The sequence below is a fragment of the Monodelphis domestica genome, chromosome 2 (genome assembly GCF_027887165.1).
Source record: "Monodelphis domestica isolate mMonDom1 chromosome 2, mMonDom1.pri, whole genome shotgun sequence".
Taxonomy (NCBI): Eukaryota; Metazoa; Chordata; class Mammalia; order Didelphimorphia; family Didelphidae; genus Monodelphis; species Monodelphis domestica.
The window spans coordinates 306599057-306622439 of record NC_077228.1 but is presented as its reverse complement, the minus strand read 5'-3'; the positions used below and the strand labels follow the sequence as shown (position 1 = coordinate 306622439).

At 36.1% G+C, this 23383-nt stretch overlaps 1 protein-coding gene across 4 annotated transcripts in view; it reads right to left on the bottom strand.

The window, feature by feature from the left end:
- BEND6 (BEN domain containing 6) overlaps positions 1 to 23383 on the bottom strand; it is a 99641-nt gene that overhangs the window by 60295 nt on the left and 15963 nt on the right. For 2 of the 4 annotated variants that reach the window (XM_007484131.3, XM_056814339.1), the window contains exons 2-3: positions 16164 to 16321; positions 13430 to 13549 (exon numbers count right to left, since the gene is read on the bottom strand). The exons of 1 other annotated variant lie outside the window; for it this stretch is intronic. The gene's annotated coding sequence lies outside the window, so the exon portion shown is untranslated. The remainder of the gene's footprint in view (positions 1 to 13429; positions 13550 to 16163; positions 16322 to 23383) is intronic. One more of the 4 variants, XM_007484130.3, reaches the window with a different exon arrangement.

The window sequence follows — 23383 nt, the reverse complement described above, 5'->3', positions numbered from 1 at the left end:
TTATGTGTGTCTGTGTGTGTGTGTTTTTTCTACCTTTGTTCAGCAGCTTGTATGTAGGCTGGAAGGAAGTAGATAGTGAGAGTGGTACAGGTCTGGACCAAGGCTAGACTGGTAAGAGAATCAAGGGGTGAGGTGTTAAGGAAAATAAGATAATGTAGATATGAATAAGTGCACCAGAGGGCTAGCAAAGGGAGATGACAGCCTAGGAAAGAACTGAGGGGTAGAGGAATGGGAGGTCAACAGGTGAATGAAGGATAAGATTCCGTAAAGGAAAATAGAGGGAGAGGCAAAAAAGTCAATAGATAATGATCAGATAAGGAGGTTTTTACTTTTTTTTTTTAAAAGCCTTCCCTTCCCTCTTGGAATCAATACTCTGTATTGGTTACAAGACAGAAGAGTGATAAGGGCTAGGCAATGGGAGTTAAGTGACTTGCCCAGGGTCACACAGCTGGGAAGTATCTGAGGTCAAATTTGAACCCAGGACCTCCCATCTCTAGCCCTGGCTCTCAATCCACTGAGCTACCCAGTTGCCTCAGCTTTTTACATTTTAAAAAATGGAAGTAATACATTTGTAGAAGATGACAAGAATGAGAGCAAGAGCATGACCATATCTGTGTGTGGCACAGGAGTAGGTAATGTGAAGTGAGTAGATTGAGGAAATGTATGGTTAGGGTGTTTGAGGGATAGTCAATGTATATGTTAAAGTTCACAAGGATGAGAGCAGTATTAAAAGATAAACTGACTCAGTGTTGAGTGGAGGAGTCACTGTCATGAAGACAAGTTACATGGCTCACCTATGTGGGAATTGTCACATACAGTACCCTACCTGTGCAAACATCATGCATTTGAGGAGGAACTTTTTTTTTCTGATATGAACCTAAGAATTGTCTTTGTCTTATTTTAAAAATTGAATTATAAAAAGTGTAGGATTGCAGGCATATACATCTGGAAAATGTGGTTGATGTATTGATATGATATTATACTTGGTCAGAGCAGTTAATGAGACAGATCAGAGGCCAGAAAAATCCCTGGGCTTGAGCCACAGAGGGCTTAGCTCTGGTCTGGTCAGACAGCATGCCAATGCATGATTTATGAGCAGGTGATGCGGTCTTTGTTCTGGGAGTTTGAAAAGAGCGGGCTGAACTTACCACGCCTCAATGTAAATCCACTGTATGCTGTTGCATATACATTACATACCTCCTACCTCATTACCTTAATAAAAAGAGAGAAAGAAGTTTGGAAATGACCACATAAAAATTAAAAAAATAAATAAATAAAAATAAGAAGAGAGGAAATCCTATCTCTTCCCTTGCTTTTCTCTTTGGCTGCATGCCAAAGAATCACTCCCTTTATGGAGCTCCATTGTGCTCTCTAAAGATCTTCTTTCTTTAATCTATTATTCCCTTCTCACCTGACCGCCAGCCAGGGCATCTGCACTTAGAGTTTTCAGTTCCCAGTTCTGCCAGTGGTACTTTATAGTCAACTGATTGCTATCCTCACACCTGATTTCTATTCCTATCTAGGAATTCTACATTCCACGTATTCTTGGTTATTCATATCTTCCTTCACTGAAGGCCCTACAAAGGAAGATATCAGGAATAAGTGTCCTTCCTTAACAAAATCTGATCTGTGTGTGCCTCAGTTTATCAAACCCTCTCTCTGACTTCTGTTCTCCTCCTCAAAATTACATTCCTTTAGATTTCCCTTTTATGCAGTGGTTGCTGGTCGACTGCTGTAAAAAGCTAGCAGGGGGCAGCTGGGTGGCTCAGTGGATGAGGAACCAGGTCTAGAGATGGGAAGTCCTGGGTTCAAATCTGACCTCAGACACTTCCCAGCTGTGTGACCCTGGGCAAGTCTCTTAACTCCCACTGCCTAGCCCTTATCAATACAGAGTATTGATTCCAAGAGGGAAGGTAAGGCTTTTAAAAAAAATGTAAAAACCTCCTCATCTGATCATTATCTATTGACTTTTTTTGCCTCTCCCTCTATTTTCCTTTACCAAATCTTATCCTTCATTCACCTGTTGACCTCCCATTCCTCTACCCCTCAGTTCTTTCCTGGGCTGTCATCTCCCTTTGCTAGCCCTCTTCTGCCTTGTAACCAATAGGCAGTATTGATTCCAAGATGGAAGGTGAGGGTTTAAAAAAATAAAATAAAAAGCCTACCCACCCTGAAAAGCTCACTGGTCTTCAGTGATCAGCCCATCAATGTGTTGCTGCCTTAATGTATTTTTAATAAATTCCCTTTAATTTTATTTGCTCTGAGTTTTGCCTCTTTGATCAGGGTAAAAACTCAAAAGAGAATGAATTTTTTTTTCAACACAGAAGTTGGAGAGGAAAGAAAAATGATGAGCTAGGTACTGAACTAATGGAGGAAGGGAAGGAAGAGATCTAGAGGTCTATAGAGAATAGCTACTGGGATTTTGATTGGATGGTAGATATGGATTGAATGACCTCAAAGGATAAGTTATTTAGTTATGGTCATAGGGGGAGAACCTGGGAATGGCACTGGGGAGATGCTAAAGAGAATTACAGCTTCACTTCTTAATTTCTTATATCCCACTTCTGTAAGAGACCTTCCCTGCTTCCCCATCATTTCCAGGGCCTTTCTTCTGTTCATTATATCCAATTTATCCTGTATATAACTTGTTTGTCCATAATTGTTTGCTTGTTGTTTCCCTCAATAGACTATGAGTTCCTTGAGAGTAGGGGTTGTCTTTTGCCTTTCTTTTGCGTCATCAGAGTTTAGGACAGTGTCTGGCACACAGCAGGTGCTTAGTAAATGTTACTGATTGACTGACTTATAAGTGTATGAGAAAACAAGAGAGGCAGAAGCTAGATGGCTGAACTCTCAATCCAGAGGATCTGGATTCTGATCCTGCCTCTGACTCATGCTGTGTAGTCCAGGACAAGTTACTTAACATTTCAGTACTTAGGTGTGTTGGAGACTATTTTTTTTTTTTGCAGATTTCAGTGTATACCCCCTTTTTAAAGGGAGTTCCCCTTTTTGGAATTCTTTGTTTTTTTTATATTTTAGTTTGCTAAACATTTATTAAGTACCTACTAGGTGCCAGGTCAGGTGCTAAAGCTCTAGGAATACAAAAAGAGGCAAAAGACAATCCCTTCCCTCGTGGAATTTACAGTCTGATGTAGGGATGGGGCAGGGAGTGAGGAATGGTGTGAGAAAAACATGCCAACAAATATATACAAAGCAAGCTATAAGATATATACATATATATATATATAAGATAAATAGGAAATAATTAACAGAGAGAAGGCATGCAATGAAAAGATAAAATGACTAAGGAAACAAAGGTGGGATCTTCTGAATGTATCAATTTATTAAGCAATGCATGCCAATTGCCTAACTAATTGGGACCAAACCCCTTCCTCACTTTAGAGCTGGATCCCAAACACAGGGGAAGATAAACCATCTGTACAGCAAAAACAGTTAATCAGGTAAGTCCAATGAATTAAAAGGAAACAATACAGCATTGGATAATCTGATTTCTAATTGGAGGAAAGATTAGGGACTGTCTTGGTTGGGAGGGGGAGAATGATTGGTAAAATTCTTTGAATTCAGGAAAAGAGATGTCCTACTCCTCCCCAAATATTTGCAAACAATCAAAGGAACATGGAAACAATAACTGATTGATCAGTATCAGGCCAGTTCTCAGATAAGATATATGGGTTAAGATGTACAATTATCAGAAAATTCCTTACATAGATCTTAGGATCTGACTGTTTCTGGTCAACATGACCTTGGTCCTTGGTTAAGGGTCTTTAAATAGCAAGTACAGATGGTCCAGCTTCCCAGCCATGCAGGGATAAGTCCAAACAATAGAATATGGTATTCTTCCAATTCCTACAATTAAATTAATTTTTCTCACAGGAGAGAATTTGGATGAAGCCCATAATCAAATAGAAAGGGAACTAAGCTAGCTCCAGAATTGAGTCACAAGATGGAGTCAATGTGGTTCACTCAATTCCCACAATTAATTACTTGCTGTCCCGATTCCCTCAATTTTCTTATAGGTACTAGCTAACATTTATATGTTACAAGGAAATCATTGGTCTGGCCCAACAACAAAATTACAAAATAAATGAAATCAAGTTGTAGGAAGATAAGACATAATCTTACAAAAATGTCTGGATAGCCTTTTTGAAAAGATTAATTTTGGAGTATACAGAGACAAAAGATTAGTTAACCAAGGGAGATTAGCATTTTCTGAGTTTTATCTATCCCTCATGTTATTCAATTCAACTTATCATTTATTAATATCAGCACAAATGTAACATAGGAAAACAGTGACAAAGTCCCCATCACAATATTATAGCTACATAAGGAATGATGAACTGCTTGATTTCTGTATGAACTGTAAAGACCTTCATGAACTGATGTGGAGTGAAATGAACAGAACCAGAACATTGTACACAAAAGGTGAAACACTGTGTAATGATCAAATGTAATAGACTCTGCTACTAATAGCAAGGCAGCGATCAAGAACAATCCTATAGAACTTAAGAAAAAGAATGCTATCCACATCTAGAGAAAGAATTATGGGAGTAGAAACAAAGAAGAAAAGTATATAATTTATCACTTGGTCATATGGGTATGTGCTTTGAGGTCATGGTTTTTAAAAGCTTACTCTATTACAAATATGGATAATATGGGAATAGGTTTTGAGTAATAAGACATGTATAGTACAGTGGAATTGCTCATTGGCTCCAGGAGTGGGGAAGGAAAAAGGGAGGGAGAGAACATGAATCATGTAACCATGGAAAAATATTCTTAAAAAAATTAAATAAACACTATTATAGCTAGTTAATGACCTTTGCATATCAGCCCTTTCAGACTGTTGATTGGAATGAGTTGGTGTCCACCTTATAAAAAAAGCACCATTTCAATTAGCAGTCCTATGAACATTTTGATTGGAGAAATCAAAATTTTGACCAAGTCAAGGGTCAATCAAATCAGTAAATGTTTATCAAACACTATGTGCCTGGCACTGTGGTAAGTACTAGGAATGGATAGGATAGGTCTGGACTTGTGATTTCATTAGTACCCAGAATTCCTGATCTAACTTTCTAAAACTGTAAGAGTTGTACATTAACATCATTTCTGCAGCTAAGAGGGCAGAAGGATGGGGACAGTTAGGTGGTACATTGACTAGAGAACTGGGCTTAGAATCATGAAGATCTGAGTTCAACTCTTTCCTTAGGCACTTACTAACTGTGAAACACTAGATAAGTCCATTCACTAGTTTGCTTCAGTTTCCTCATCGATAAAATGGGGATGATAATAGCATATACCTCCTAGAGTTATTGTGACAATCAAAGAGATAATAATTAACTATGAAATGCTTAAAACAGTACCTAGCATGTTGTAAGTAAATGTTATTGGAAATGTAAATATGTTATTTATTTGTTATTATTACTATTATGCAACATAGTCTTCAAAGATTTCTTGGAGGTCTGAGCAGTTAAGGAATTTAACTATGGTCATTCAGCTGCATCTGTCAGATAGGATACCCCCAAAGTGAGTTTTTATACCTTCAAGACTAGCTTTTCATCTATTATACCATGTAGTGATATAAAATAAAACATGAATTGTTGTTTGCCTTATGTCTAGGAGTGTTTTGGTAAATGTTTAACAACTACTTCTCTCCAGGGGAAAAATGTATGCACAACACTTTTGAGTTTAATCTGAATTATTAACATTTTCTTTTGGAAGTCTAGACAATCAATAAAACAACAAATGAAGCCCTATTTTGTATCATTCACCAGTTTCTGAGACATAAATGCTTACAGAAGTTTTACCAATGGGGGGCAGCTGAGTAGCTCAGTGGATTGAGAGCCAGGTCTAGAGATGGGAGGTCCTGGGTTCAAATCTGTCATCAGACACTTCCCAGCTATGTGACCCTGGGCAAATCACTTGACCCCCATTGCCTACCCCTTACCACTCTTCTTCCTTAGAGTCAATTGACTCCAAGAAAGAAGACAAGGGTTTAAGAAAAAATAAGTTTTACTAATTGATTTGGGTTCTAACTGTGCTTCAGAATATCCTAGTCATACTCCTGAGTTTGGATTCTATGATGAACTGTTTTTTTTTTCCAGTCACTTCAGCATTTTGATAAAGCCATAGGGTTGCTGGGACTCAGTGGGTGCCTAATAAGTGCTTGTTGACTGTCTGCCTCCTAGCCTGTCTGATTTCCAATGCAGCTGCTCTATCTGCTCTTGAGTTCTACAAAAAAAAAAAATAAATTCAAGAATTATGTAGCTTTCCAACTTCTTTTCAAATGACACAAAGCTCATCAATTTCTAAATGGTTTCAACAATTACTTGATTAAATGAGGATAAGAATATTTCAGAATGTTCCAATGATGTTGCCAGACTCTTATTCATTGTATAGATTAGAATGTGGGACTGAGTCAGTCTAAGAGATGTAAATCAGTTTGGTGGCAAAAGGGGGCAAGGGAAAATGTTTCTAAACCTGGAAATCTTTTGAAATTTTACATATGGAGTAAGCAAAAAAAAAGTGCTACAATCTGGCTAAAGTTTGCAATTACACTTGCCTTCAAGCTAATCCAGCAATTCATCAGTAAAACACAACCCTGCAATTTGTAGAAACCAGAGTTTAGGAAAGGCTCTCACCCTTCCTTCACTAGTACAACTCTCCATATGGCTTCTTAGTCCTTTCCCATCCCATTATCCCTTCATCTAAGCATTTCCTCTGCAATACTTTCAGCTGCTGCTCCCTGTTCTTATTTTTAATAACAAATTTCCACATAAGTTTTCTGAAGTTAAATGATCCAAATTTCCTCCCTCCCTTCTTCTCTCTCTCTTCCTAGAGCTGCCAAGCAATTCAGTCTGGGTTGTACGCGTATTTTCATGCAAAACATTGCTCCCTGTTCTTGACTTCAAACCAGAAGTGACCAGCTCCAGATGCTGAAGAATTAGGGATGGCAGAAGCTCTGGTGTCAATCAATAAATCTGTTGTGTGGTACTAAAGTTGAACTCCTGGGGTTCTGGAAGGATACCTTTTGCAAGAATGCAAGACTTAGCTTAAAAAATAAAAGGAGAAATTTATTAATTTAGAAAGTAATATTGAGAATGGCCAGGAGGATAGTATAGGTGGAACAGCAAGATGAAAGGCTGCTCCCAGAATCCATCAATTCTGGGGATTATATACTCTTTACAACAGTGTAGATGTGATGCTGTGTCATGGTGACTCTAGAGTGGTAAACACTCAGGCATTCGGTGGGGGGGTTAGTTATCTTACTGGAGTCTGCCTGAAGACCCTCATAGTTTAGGGGACAGATGGATATCTGAGATACAGTCCGATGGTATCCAGGTGTAGCCTAGAGGTACATCTCTATGTCCATCTCAAATCTAAAGGATGGCACAAGGATCTCAGGGTCTTATAGAAGTTATCAGATGTTCTTGGGTTAGGAGTCAAAAGGACAGAAGGAAACAAAGGAATTTCCCTGCTTACAGTTTGCTTGAGTTTGGGGGATATGATGCCCATGACAAATCAACAAACATTCACTAAGTGCCCATTATGTCCCAAGCATTAGGAATAAGAAGACAAAAGTAAAACAAATGTTTGCCCTCAAGGAGCTTACATTCCAATAAGAGATTCAACATGTGCAAATATATATTTGTATAGATTATATTAAAAATGAGTACAAAATAATTTTGTGAAGGAAGGCACTAGCAACTAGGAATGGGTGGGTCAGGAAAAGCTTCATTTTAGAAAAGAGCTATTTGAGATAAGGTTTTAAGGAAATCAAGGGTTCCAAACGGTGGAGGAGAAGAGGAAAAACATTCCAACCTACTTAAATTTTGTATTTTTATTTTTAAATTCAAAGACATTTTATCTTCCCAATTATATGCAATAATAATTTTCAACATGTTTTCCAAAATTATAAGATCCTTTTCTGATTATTTACAACCTTAATGGTATCTCTTATGCCTGCTAAGTTGTTAAAACCAATACTCCTATCAAATATTTTTTGATTGCCCTTTGGGTTACTTGACATGCCAATTTTTCTGACATTGTGCTATTCCATTATTCATAATCCGGTATCATCAAGAATAAAATATTAAATATGTGTATGTACAAATATGTGTATACACATTTGTATATATGATATATCCATATAAATAGAGATATTCTGTATCTAGGCAGCTAGGTGGCATGGTGAATAGAGTGACAGGCTTAGAGTCAGGAAGATTCATTTTTCTTGAGTACAATTCTGGCCTCAGACATTTTTTAGCTCTGTTAGCTTGGTCAAGTTGCTTAACCCTGTTTGCCTCGGTTTCTTCATCTGAATAATGAGCTGGAGAAGAAAAATGTCAAAACACTCTAATATCTTTACTGTCTTTGCCCCTAAACCTCTCAAATGAGGTTATGAAGAGTTAGATATGGCAGACTCTGTTGTAAAAAATAGGCTTTTGAGGCAGCAAGCATATTGGGATCACTGAAAATGCTATGTACTTTTCCAAATTCTATTTGGTTCAGTTTTCCTCTTTACTTCAACTTTGGGCCCACTTCACTGGCTACCTACCAAAATTATAAGATTGAAAACTGATGGAAAAGGGAAAGAAAGAATGATGTTTGTATATCTGTTGGGCTGAAAAGCCTTCAGACATGAGGGTAATTCAACTTAAATTTTTGAAACATTTAAGCTCACCTACAAGGATGAGCTAGAAAAAGAGCTTAAATTATGTTAGAATCTAGTAATTTTGAAGAGTTGATTTATATTTCTTTGATCACTTGTTTATTTTTTTCTAGATCTCAGATTTAATTTAATGGATCATATGGTTATCGAGATCCCCTGGGTGAAGATCAATTCTGTTTAAACAGAGTTTCAGGAGAGGTTTTTGATTACCCCTTTAACCTCAAGGCCACTGTTAAGAAAGCTAATTTTTACACTCTGTTGTTATAAAATAATGGTTTCAGGGCCTATTGGTATGTTTTTTTAGATTCTTTGTCTGCTTTTTATAGTTTTCTGCCCTTCTCTGTCAGGCTGCTAGTTATTAATTCTTTGAAAGCCTGAAGAGCTTTTCTGTAAATAAAAAGCCTGAGCTTCAGTGCATGAATTATATGGTATCCATTTAGTGACTTAGGAGACTTTTTTTCTTTACTTTTTTTTAACTTTACTTTTATATCTCTGTTTTGTTCTAGATAGATAATGTTGCTAGGTTACTAAATCTGGCTGAGTTTGGTATATTAGAAAGAGCATTGAATGTAGAGTCAGGAGACACCTAAATGTGGTCCTGGTTCTACTATTTATTAGCTGTATGCTTTTGGTCATCTTATTTAATCTCTCTAAAGAAAATCTCTTCAGCTGTAAAATGGGAGAAATAATATTGGTACTTCCTATCTCAAAGGGTTATTGAGAGGAAAGTGATGTAGAGGCCCTAAAATGGTGTATAAATAGAAGCTGTTATTACAATGATCAGCTTAAATAATCAAGAATAAATTTTTGCAGTATTGTCATCTCAATATAATCATATTTTTAAAAATATTTGGTCACTATGTACCAATTAGTCTGCCTTTAAAATGCAAATGTGATCCCTTTGTAAATATTTTAAATTCTTTTAAAATTCTCTTGAAAATATTTCATTTTTTTTATTTGGCCACTGAAATCAGACTGTCTATAGGAAAGACAAAAAGTAATCAGTTATATGGTAAACAGAAGAAATTTTAAAAATTAACTATTCTTCATGTTAATTAACATGAATCTAGATAGATGCTGGATAAGTATCAAATCTCTATGAGTCCAAATGATCTTAAATAATTACAAACTACATTTTAGAAAAAATTAAGTTCATATAAAAATTTCCTTGTGGGTGGCCACTTATATATAAAATTCTATTCAGATCAGAAGTTGGAGCCAAATACATGAAAAGCTAAAAGAAATGAAATGAGAGATTTAAAAAGTGAGATAAAAGCTCTATATGGAAGAACTAGAAGGATAATAAATAACATAGAAGAGAAATAATAAAATTTACCCAAGTAATGGACTAACCGGAAATTAGAATAAACAGAAATCCATGATACAGTAAGAAATATTAAAACAAAATTAAAATACTGAAAACAATAAGAACATGCCAACTATCTCATATAAAAAACAACTCATCCAATAAAAAGGGGAAGAGGTTATTTTAAGAATCCTTTAAGATGATCTCATAAGAGATGACAAACAAGATGATCACAAAAAACCTAGAAAGATTGTAAGAAGTGATGCAAAGTGAAGTGAGGAGAACCATGAGAGTGGTATGATGATCAATTGATATATGTGATATATCATATATATGATATGATGATCAGTTGTGAATGACTTTACTATCATTGCTGGAGTCAAGGATCTAGGACAATCCCAAGGTGCTTATAATGAAAGGAAGGACATCCTACACCATAGAAGAAATGGTCTGAGATCAAATGCACACTGAAACATACATTCCTCATATCGATTTCCTCCATGAATTTTTCTCTTGTATAAGCAATATGTGTCTTGTTTCACAACATAACATACAAGGAAATAGGTATTACATGATAATTTATGTATAACTTATATCCTATACTTGCCTTCTTAGAGAGTGGGAAGAGGTGGGAGGGAGGGGAACAAAAAGAATGAGACATAGATTTTAGGGCATAACTAATTGTGAGAAATTCCTTGTTTTGGATAAGCATATTTATTATAATTACATATTCATAACAAAGCATATGTAATATTATTGTTATATTATATATTATATTGTTATATATAAAATGATAACTGAAAATAAAGAATCATTAGACTCACTGAAAACTATGATTAAAAAAACTTTGAGATACTATATATCTCAAGAAATCATAAATGAAAATTGCTCAGATCTATTAGGACTAAAATGCAAAGTAAAGATAGAATCCATTGACTACCTACTCAAAGAAACTCCCAAAGATAAATCACAGAAATGTCATAGCCAGAATGCAAAGTTTCCATGTCAAAGAAAAAATATGGTAAACATCCAGAAAAAGTACCACGGAACAATAGGCGGGATTATGCCAGACATGACAGCAGCTTCTACCAAATATGAAAGGAGCTTTTAGAGTACAATATTCCAAAAGGCAAAAGATACAGAATTACAATCAAGGATAACTTACTTTACAAAGGTGAAATAATACTAATCTATGCAGGGAAAAAAGATCTTTAATGGGATAATGATTTTCAAGGATTTCTGATGAAAAAAGAAAACCAGAGATGAACAGAACTTTGAAAAATGAGCAAAAGAATCAAAAGAAATCTAGAAATATAAGTTTATTTGAGCAACTGGAAGAGGCTACATGATGATGTAGTGCTAAAACTCTAATAATAATGGAATATTAACATTGTAATAGGATAAGAAAGAAATGAAAAAAGAAATTAGAAATAAACTTCAGAAATTTAATGTCTGCAAAGGATAGTGAAGAAGTCAATTAAAAAAATAGAGGATATGAGAGTAGATTTATTTTGTTTTTAGGATATGAAGAGACATGAGAGTTTATTTTATTTATTTGTTTGTTTGTTTATTTATTTGTTTGTTTGTTTGTTTATTGTTTCCAAGCACCATATTGAATTTTTTCCTTTTTTTCTTTTTTTAATCATTATTTTATTTAGTCATTTTCAAACATTATTCATTAGAAACAAAGATCATTTTCTTTTCCTCCCCCTCTCCCCCCACCACATGAGAGTTTATTGAATGAGGTGGGAAAGGGAGGATTACTTGGTCAGACTTGTACTTTAGTTAGATCACTTAACTGAGGGGAGGATGGATTGGACAGGGAGGTCCTTGAATCAGGGAGCTGAATAACAAGCAGCCTATTGCAATAGTGAGAGGTGATGATGGTTTGCATCAGGATGATGGCAGTATCAGAGGAGAAAAGGGGGAATATATGAGGGATATTCTGAGGACAGAACTTGGCAACAAGTTTTTAATGGGAGGTGAGAGATTGGGGATAATAGAGGGGTTAATCTACTGAAGACAACAAAATGCAATTGGATGAAGGCTGCATGTAGAGGGGTTTGCCTTGGCATGAAGGGCTGTCTCTTCATGTGAGACCTAGGTAAAAGGAGAGATAGTAGAGGGGAGGCATCCTAAGTTATGTGAGATAAAGAGGTGAGAAAAGGGAAGGCTAGGTCAATGAATTTAATTTTTTTTTTCCAGTGGAATAGGAAGCTAGATTCTTAGCTGAGAAGGTGAGAAAAAGGGAAAGCCATGGAATGTTTGAGAATGGATATAAAGGTTTGAAGAAGCTGCTGTGGACAATGAGATAGTACCTCAATTAGGGAAATATAAAAGGACTGTCTTACTGCAGTGAGGGCCCAGTTGAGATTATGTAATATACTTAGAGTGGACTCAGGAAGTATGCTTTCATGATTTTCTCCAGCTTTGTTCAGCAGCATGTAAGAGGATATGAACATGGGGTTTGGCTGGGCAAGTGTCTTGAAAGGATAAGGACACAAGGCACTTGAGAGAAGAAAATACTGTAGAGTTGAACTGTTTAACAAGGGATCAAGATGAGGAATGGAGGAGAGTACAGATGGTGAAGGGGTGATGGCCTCAAAAGAGCTACAGGGTAAAGAGATTGGAGGATGAAGAACAAATGGAATGGAGAAACACATTAGGAAGAACAGGATGTCTGCAAGTAAGCTGCATCATCTAATCAAATGATCTATGTGAAGGGGTGAGGAAAATATCAAGGTACTATAGGTTGAGAAAAGAGGGGGTCATAAATTAAGAACCAGGGATAGGAGAGGGAGAGCTTAAGTGTTTCATTCACATGCACACAATGTAAAATCCTCTGGAGGAAATCCTCCAACCTATTGAATGGCTCCTTGGAAAACTTATGGGAGAATACAGCCAAAGATTACATGAGATGAGAAGGAATGGGTGGCTGTTATCTACATTCATGGAGAAAATTTTAAAAACTACTTAAATATTGAAGATATTTTATGTATGCTTTGCAATAAATTTAGGAAACTCAAATATGATTGGCTAGCTATACAACTGAAGAATCACATAAATGAAAGGCAATTCAAGAATTTACCTTGTCTTCTCAGCCTTAGTTAGTATAGTGCTAGGGATTAAGCAGCATTTAAGTAAAGCAGAAGACCAGGATCAAGAGTTGAGTTCAAGAAGGAATATCTGTCTGGTAATTTTCTGGCTCCCAACTTCCCATAGATCAATCTCATTAAGAGATAAGAGAAAGCATGAATGGGATTCATAGATCCACTATTAAAAGAAAGCTGTGGAAAAAAAAAAGAAAGCTGCTTCCCTGCTTTACTACTCTGTACGGCAACTCCAGGATTCTATTTCAATCAAAATACAAAGAGAGGCAGTATGTTATAAAGGATAGAGAGCCAGTTTGAACATTAAGAAGGTCTGGTTTCAAGTCCTACCTCTAACATAAGATGCTATAGTTGTTTGGACAAGTCCCTTAGCTTCATGGTCCCCCGGACAACTCTACAAGATTATGAGTTTTAGTGCTTGAATGGACCTTCATTGGTATTGAACATTTCCTATAACAAAGAAATCAAAAGTTTGTTGAAAATTTCCTCCCCCCCCAAATTGCTTTTCCCCTTCTCTTGATTTTGTCTCAGTCCTTTTTTTGATTGCCAACTTCATCTCTGACAAGGCTCTAGAGTTCTTGAAATTTTTTCTTAAGGGTAGGTAGGTGGTTCAGTGAATATAATGCCAAGTCTATGGTAGAGAGGACCTTGGTTCAACTCTGGCTTCAGACACCTTCTAGTTGTGATGCTGGGCAAGTCACTTTATCCCAATTGCCCATTCCTTATCCCTTTGCTGCCTTGGAACCGAAATTTTTATCTGTTCTAAGACAAAAAGTAAGAATTTTAAAAAATTCCTTTCTTAATGCTCCTTCAACTTGGCATTAAAAAGGGCACATTTAAAAATAAGTATTTGCTGCTTTTGTTAAAAATGAGGAAATTATTTTTAAAAAGCATTTAGCTTCTCTCTTAGTATCAATTCTTAGAAGAGCAGCAAGGGCAAGGCAATCAGGGATAAGTAACCTGTGTCGGGTCACACAGGTGGGAAATGTTTGAGGCCATATTTGAACCTAGGTCTTCTCAACTTCAGGTCTGGTACTCTATCTACAGTGTTAACCTAGATGCCCCTGGGAAATGATTGTTAAAACAAATATTATTCAGTCACTTCAGATGTTCATATGTGAGGAGTGGCACTTGGTTGCCTCCTTCAGGCTAAGGCATAATTCATCTGCTGGGGAATATCTCCTTTTAGTATTAATTTCAGATCAGTTGTAAAAAGTTTTTTGGGGCAGCTTGACTATGATTATTTATTACAAAATTTTTCTTTCTTTTTTTCAGTGCTGATGGAAGAGATTTGGATAGGAGAGAAAGACTAGTGATAATGTCAGAAAAAAGAATACAGAACAGAGGGTCATTGAAGCTTTTAAAATAAAATTCACAGAAAGGAACAGCAAGAAGATCAGAAGGAAATAAAAACAAAGAAGTTCTGAAAGTAACATGAACTTTTCTTTCTTTTTTAAATTATATACTTTTCAGAAAAACCAAGGTATATGTAATAGAAATTCATGGTTTTACTAATGCATTGTTGGTGGAGTTGTGAATTGATCCAACCATTCTGGAGGGTAATTTGGAACTGTTCCACAAGGGCTATAAAACTGTGCATACCTTTTGATCTGGTAATATCACTCCTTGGTCTATATCCCAAAGAGATGATAAAAAAGAGGAAAGGATCTATTTGTACAAAAATATGTATAACAGTTCTTTTTGTAGTGGCAAAGAATTGGAAATTTAGGGGATGTCTATCAATTGGGGAATGGATGAACAAATTGTGGTATATGTTGGTGATGGAATACTATTGTACTATGAGAAATGATAAACAAGATGATTTCAGAAAAAGCTGGAAAGATCTGCAGGAACTGATGCAGGGCAAAATAAACAGAACTGGGAGAACATTGTGTACAATAACTGCAATATTGGACGATGATTATCTGTGAAAACTTGATTACTCTCAGCAATGCACTGATCTGGGACAATCTTGAAGGACTAGTGGGGAATGCTATTCACCTCCAGAGAAAGAACTGTTGGAGTCGTCTTTCACATCAGTGTATTTTTATGATTTTATTTTGAGGTTTTGGTTATGTATGAGTTTGCTCTTACAACAATGACCAATATGGAATATGTGTTTTGCGTGACAATGAAAAGTAAAAATAAATTTAAAAAAATTCATGTTTTTTTGTAAAATATCTATCTAGGTTCTATTTTGTTGGTGTAAATGTAAATGATGTAAATACTGTGTAAATGATGTAAAATACTGTGTAAGTGATGTAAATACTGTGGGTTTATTGTTTTTGTTTTTGTATTTATTGAACAAAATTAAAGTTAGGTTTAATTAAAAAAAAGTTTTTCTCAACCTTTTCAGATCTTTGTTTTAAGACCTACTCTTGCTGACTTGACTGCCTCTGCTACCATATGCAATAGGCAAGTTTTGCTGCGTCCAGACTTTGGTTGCTGTTTGTTACTTCCTGCCATCTAGTGGTGGGAACATGATGGGTAGCAAAAACAATTCAGGTTAGATTTAGTTGGCTAAATTTAAAGTGCAGAAAATTAGTGAAGGTACTAAAACACAGAGTAGTACTGTTGGTCCACAGAGACAAGCAGATTCAAAGGTTGAGGAAAAACAAGGTCAATAAAGGCATCTAGGGCCAGGCAATTCAAGAAGTTCAGGGAGAGGAATTTGCCTTGAGATTTTTGATTTCAAGCAAAGGTACTTTTGCCCTGTACTCTGATTTATATTCCTTGCTCTATTTGATGAGTAGAGACTCCTAGGAGGATATTTGCATCTAGAGAAAGTCAAAGCCCTACAGCCATGAATCAATTGTCCTTTTGTTATTCTAGAATACCCCCAAGGGATTTTCCGAAGGGTCTGCTTTCTCCTGTGTTATATAGTGGAAATATGAAGAGACTCCAGGTGTGAATTCTGCTTCACATACATACTAGCTGTGTGACCATGAGACGCTCTCTCACGCTCAGTTTACTCATCTGTAAAATCAATCAATCAATCAATCAATAAAATATCTAAAATCTACCAGTCACTGTGTTAGGTACCCAGAATTCTTGTAATACTTACCTCATAAAGTTGTGGGAGGACCAAGTAAAATAATGTATGTAAATTGCCTGATGAATCTTAAATTGCTATATAAATGGCATCTCCCTTTATCAATTATCCTTTGGTGGGTCTACAATGGGAAAAGTTAAATGCAGATTTCTGATAGATCTATGAGGGTCCTGTAGAGACAGAAGAGGGGGTGAATTAAGGACTTACATAATATGGCAATAACTGTGCAAATGAAAATCATGTTCCAAAATGACCTGTGTGTTTTATGGAATGAAGGATAGGGACCAGACCAAAATGACTAGATAGATATAGCATGGGGAAAGATTGATCACAGAATGCAAGTTTCCTGAGGGCAGAGACTATTTAATATGCCTTTGCAATGCCAGCACATATTAGACATTTCATAAATACACATCAATTGCCTGATGAATCATCATTGTAGGATATTTTGTTTCAGGGCATTTGGTAATTTCAGAACGTTAGCCCAGGGCATTTTCAGAGAGCTAATATAGTGAATAAATGTTGGCCTTAGAGTCAGGAGACCTGTCTTTTCTAGCTTTAAATCTATGAACTAGATCTCAGTTTACTTACCTATAAAATAATATTAATATTTACATTATATAATTCACAGAGTTTTAAAAAGGAAAGTGCTTTGTATACCTTATGTATATGTCACACAATCTTTGACATCTTACCAGTCAGAGGAATAGAAAAAAAATCTAGTGTATTAGATATAGAATTTTTCAACAATCTCATTACTATGGATAATGTAGAATCACAATATAACATAATATAATAAATAATATAACTACAAATATGTGTGCTTCGTGATGAAAATCCTAAATGGGATAGGAGGGATAACTTACCCCAAAGTTTCTTCCTAGATGAAACTAAATGATGCAAATGATGCCAGATCAGGCAGAATCAGAATCATTTCATGATTCATGAAACCCTTTGATCTGGTAATATCACTACTTGGTCTATATCTATATCTATATCTATATCTATATCTATATCTATATCTATATATGCTCCCTCTATATATATATATTTATATATTTCAAGTCCAGATGACCATTGAGGAGTTGCCCTAGAAGATGAACAATCTTGAGCAAATGTCGATCCTTTCCAAGGGCAGTCTAAAGGGCAGTCTAATGATCAAGGAGGTCTCTATCTCAAAATACTCAGATTCTACATTGCTAGCGTCAATTGTCAGGAGAAGAAGGTGTGCCTCAGTAGAACAAAACCCATGTTTTACCCATGTTCTCTGTCACTGCAATAGGCCTGGCTGGAGATGTCTGCCTTGGTCATGAATGGTTGGATGGGATCTAAATGATGCAAAACTGAGGCTGTAGGTGAGAACTATCCTGTATAGTCAAGGCTCATGGGAATAAAATACCTAAAAAAAAAAAAATAAAAAGCTACCATACTTGGTCTTTTGCCAGTGTTAACTTCTCACTGTTTTCATTCCTACAGTGGTTTTCCTTGTCCTGCTCTCTCTCTCTCTCTCTCTCTCTCTCTCTCTCTCTCTCTCTCTCTCTCTCTCTCTCTCTCTCTCTCTCTCTCTCTCTCTCTCTCTCCACCTCTCTCTCTCTCTCTCTCTCTCTCTCTCTCTCTCTCTCTCTCTCTCTCTCTCTCCCTCTCTCTCTCCACCTCTCTCTCTCTCTCTTTCCTCATCTGTCTCCTCTCTGTCTCTTTCTCTTCTCTTTTTCCCTGCCCTGTCCCCCACTATATTCTAGGCACTGTAATAAGCACTTTACAAATATTATCTCATTTGATCCTCAGAAAAAACAAGGGAAGTAGGTAAAATGACTATCCTTGTTTTATAATTGAGAAAACTAAGGTAGATAGAGGTTAAGTGACTTGCCCAAGGTCATTCAGCTAGTAAGAGACTGAAGCTGAACTTGAGTTCAGTTCTTCCTCACTCCAAGTTCAGCATTCTGGTCTATCTACTACAGTACCTAGCTGTCTAATTAGCTTTCTTTCCAAACTCACTCCTCTTCTGAGCTGTTTTATCTGTTAAGAACATCACCATCATTTCAGTCATCCAAGTTTGACCTTGCAGTCATCTTTGGCTCTTAACTCTCTCTCCTCACATATTCAGTCATTTGCTAAATCTTATTAATTCTTCCTCGATCTCTCCTCACTCTTCTGCACTTCTCATCTCACTGATCACTCAGCTACCAACTACCTTCCCCCACTATCTCTCTCTTTACCTTTGACTGGCATGAAGAAATGGTGCTTTTCATTGTTAAGGTAAACCTCTCTACCTGAATAAGGGATCTCATTCTTTCATCTTCTCCAGCAGATTGTCTCCACTATCTGCACCCTATCACCAATCTTCAGACTTTCCCTGTTTCCTGGATGCTTTAGGAATGTTTGTCTCTCCACCATCTTCAAGAAAACCCTCAATGATCCAACTAGCTACTGCCTTATACTTTTCTTCCAATTCATGGATAAACTATTTGAGAAGGCTGACTACACGCAGTACCGTCACTTCCATTACTCCCATTATCTTTATTTTTGGTAGTCTTTAGTCTAATTTCATCCTTCTACTGAAGTTGTTCTTTCCAATTTTACCAATGATCTCTTAATTGCCAAAGACAATGAATGGTCCTTTCTCCAATTTCTAAAATGACCCTCTTTTCATCTCCTTTGTTTGATAAGTGGTAGGAGACCCCTGGGGTATGGAAAAGTTTCTTCTGCCTAAGCAAAACTTACTCTTCTTTAACTTTTTTTAATTAATTAATTTGTTTGTTACTTTAAAATTCCTCTGTATCTCCTTCTCTCCCTCTTCTCCCTGCACTAGAGAAAGCATCATTTGACAAAAAGATACATGTATATATAAAACTATGTCTTGCTTCTTTTTATTTATCAATGCTTTCTCTGGAGGTGGACATATACAATTTATTCTTAAAATAATATTTCTGTTGCTGTATATAATATTCTCTTGGTTCTGCTCATTTCATAAACATGATTCTTCTTCAACATCACTCCCATTAGAAGAGTTTCATGAACTTGATTCTTATGAACTTGATCCAAAGCCTTTGACTGATTTGTTGATTGAGACATGTTTTGATGTTTAAGATATCAAGATTAAAATGACATGGAAGTGGTTGCAATCACATCTTACATTTATATTGATTATCTCTTCGAATAGAATGTAACCTTCCTTGAAAATGGGGACTATTTTATTTTTATCTTTGTATCTCCAGCACCTAGAGCAGATGTCTAATTTTCCCCTCTATTTCACTGTTTCTCATAGGAGCACAAAATCCCTCTATAACTTTCCTGAAAGTTCTTATTTCTGCTTTGCAAGGGGATCACCCAAGTTTTTAAAATAACAAACAGAAAAATAGTTATGGATTTGCAAGTCTTAAAATCTTCTCTTGGGAGAAGCATCCATGGTGTGGTAGTATGAATGCAAGAAAATCTTAAGAGATCTCAGGCAGGGCTTGTAAAGTCCAAACAATTTCCTGGGTCAAGGAGTATTGTGAAGCAATCAGCTATATTAAAAATTGTTTCTCATCCCAGTGGCAATTATTTTCAGAGTTAAGCATTGATGGCAGCCAGAAACCACAACCCTGTTGAACATGGTACTCATTCATCTACCTGCACAGTGTAGTATGTATATACACATACCTATATATATATATATATATATGTGTGTGTGTGTGTGTGTGTGTGTGTGTGTGTGTGTACATAAAATACTTTGTAAACCTTAAAAATATATAAATATGAATTATTCTTTTTATTACTTATAACTCTTATAATGCAAACTATCATCATTGTCATGTTTAGTGATTTGACTTTACATTTAGGAAAGTTTAGTTCTTTAAACCAGTTTAAAAGTATTCCTTAAGTGCCAGCTACATGCCAGGCATGGTCCTAGATACTAGGGACAAAAGTGGATAAAAAAAGAATTGTTGCCTACTTGTTTATGCTTTATTCTAATTGGGATGAGAAGTATGTGCATAAGTATGTGTAGAATAAATGTGTAGAAAATAAATATAAAGTAGTTAAATACAAGATAGTTAGAGAAAGAGGACATAGCAGTTGAGGGAATTGGGAAAGGCTTGACTTCGTGATATACGTTCTTAACCTGGGGTCTTTGAATTTACATTTAATTTTTTTTCATAACTCTATTTGGATAGAATTAATTTGTTTTATAATCCTCTTTATTTTCATGTATTTCAAAACGTTATTCTGGAAAGAGTCCATAGGCTTCACCAGACATTCAAAGGAGTTCATGACACACACAAAAAAGCTTAAGGTCCTCTGATGAAAAATACATGGAGCCCAAGCTACTTCTTCAGGAAAGGGGAATACAGTGGGACAGAGGTGAGGGTGGGAGACTTTCAGGCATGGGGGATAGTTAGTGCAAATGAATAGAGATGAGAGATATAATGTAGTGTCAAAAACAGAGAGAAAATCAATTTGGCTGAACTGAAGAATGTGGGAGGCCTTTAGTGATGCTGGAAAGAAAAGATGGGAGATTTTAAAGGACTTTAGGAACTAAACAGTTTATATTTTATATCCTAGAGGCAATAGGAACCATTGAAATTTATTTAGTAGGGGAATAATAGTCAGGTCTGTACTTCAGGAAAATCACTTTAGCAACCATGTAGTGCAAAGATGTGAAATACAAGCCAAAGGCCACAAGTAATTCACACTTAAGTACCTCCAAATCTGATGAAAATGTAATTGGGAGATATTTAACAAAATAAATTAAAATGCAATAAAACATAATGTTAATTTGTGGTTATCTAAGCCACTATATGGCCCACAGCGATTTGTTTGTTTTTGAGTTTGATACCACTGATGTGGAGGATGAACTAAAGTGGGGAGAAACTCATGGCAGAGATGCCAGTTATAAGGTTGTTTGCCACTACCTCCCTGGCAAAGGGGACCTTAAGCAAGCAGATCCTGAATTATATAGCAAGTGTAATATTTATTGAGAAAGGAAATAGGATTTGGAAAACAGGAGGCTAATGGGAGGTTTGTATGTTTTGTATGTCAGTCTAATTTCCTTTCCACACAAGAAATAGAACAGTTTGAATCTACAGGAATAGAAGCAGTGGACATAGGTCACAGGGGCCTTAATGTTTTGAGTTCTTAAGAAAGAAAAAAAAATAGGGCTATTAGCAGTAGAAGCGAATATTTGTGGAATTTTTTGTGTGTCCCTGGTAACAGACTAGGAACAACTAACCAGTAGTGACACAGAGTGTAGCAGTTTCTTAAATTTGCCACTTTTTACAAGCTTTTCTCAAGTGGAAATGAAGGAACTATTTTTTTTTCTGGATGAATTCAGGTGGACTGTGACATCCATCTAAAATTTCTTTTGAGATGTAAATAAATGTTACTTGGGCTTTTGTGAATCAAGAGATCTGATATGTAATACTTAACTCTTTCCTTCTTGGGATTATTAATTGAGAAGTGGTATAGGTCTTCTTTCTGTTTACTGATCCATAAAAGAGCAGAAATTTAGGAAAGACCAAATTCTAGGATTAAAAAGAGAGGAAGGAAGTTGAGTAGGCTAAAATAAAGGGATCCTATGAAAGATTTAAGGATTATGATACATGCCATGATTAACTACAATTTCAGAGACCATGAAACATGCTATCTACCTCTTGCCTTCACTAAGAGGTGATAAGTAAATATGAGAATGAGACATCTTTCTGGACATTGCTAATATGTAATTTGTTTTACTTCAAATAAGAAAAGTGGGAGGGAGAAAAAATAAGATTTGATTATTTTTAAAAAATTTAATTAAAAAATAAGAACAAGGTTCTTAGCTACTTTTTCTAAGTTCAGTAAGAATCCCAGATTAGCTCCCTTTCAAGCAGTCTGAGCCAAGGTTGCTCACTGACTATAGACTGGATACTGTCTCCATTGAGAAAGATCATAATCCTTCATTATCCAGTTCCTCTCAAAGAGAAGTCTTGCTTTTGAACAGAAAGCTTGTTTTTCTTTTTACTTACACTTATTTTCTAGAAATTGCTTAATAATACAAAAAGTAGAATTTCCTTTTGAATATACCTATCTATATTTCCCGTTTTTGCTTTTTATACAGTTTATTTTTTTAATGAGCTTATTTCATTATTACTATAAAATATTTATTAAATGTTATCCTAGACTATATTGTAAAGATCATTTAAACATCGTGGTGCAGTGGAAAAAGCCTTGATTTGGGAATCAGAAGACCTCAGTTAAAACCCTGCCCTTTCTAATTACTACCTGTATAACATTGGGCAAGTCATTTATCTTCCTTGGGCTTGGTTCCTCATCTATTCAAACAAAGAAGTTTGCCTCAAATGGCCTCTGAAGTCCTTACTATCTGAAAAATATTCTATCCTATAATTTCACATGTGCATTCTCACCCTTTAAAGACTTTTGTCCATATCTTTCCATAAATCTTTCACAGAGGGTCCACCCAGCATTTTGGGATGTTGGTTTAATTTCTTTGATATTATATATAAGCCAGGGTAGCACACAGGCAGTCTATCCATGCCTCAAATTCCTGGTAGTCATACATTTTTTGCTTTGTAACCCCAGTGCTTACTACAGTGGATGACATAAAGAAAACACTTACTAATGTTCATTGATTGACTAACATACACTGATTACATTCTTGGCTTAAGATTTTCCTTCACCATTCTTGATTGGTCATGTATGATATATCCTATTTATAACCTCCAAGCTTTTCTTCATTATCTTTTAGGTGATTCGCAAGTTTGATTCTTCAGATACTCCATAAAACCCATCCACAAAGCATCTCTGGAAGAATATATTGCTTGTTTCTTGGAGAAGCTTGGGGTCATTAATAAACATTATAGATTCCCAAAGGCAATCCATCTTACTCTCCTCTTCACTTCTGGGCCAGGATCATGAGCCATCCTTGGAATTTATCCAAGATATATACAGACAGTTCTCCCTTTAAGTAGGGGGTTTGTTCAGCAGACTTCTACCTATGTATTTAATATAATGCAATTTTGCGCTTAGACATGGAAGGAGGCAGGAAGGAGGCTGCAGTCCATAGAAGGAGGGGGCCAGCACATGGTTCAAGGACAGATTGGGAGGGAGGCAGAAAGACAGAGTCAGTACACAAAGACCTGGCCAAACTAAGAGGAAGTGGGATGGGGCATACAGACAGAAGAGGACAGGCAATAAAAAGTTGCAGAGGTAGGAACAGACATGGATAGATGCAGGCTAGACTGCTTGGCAGGTGGGCA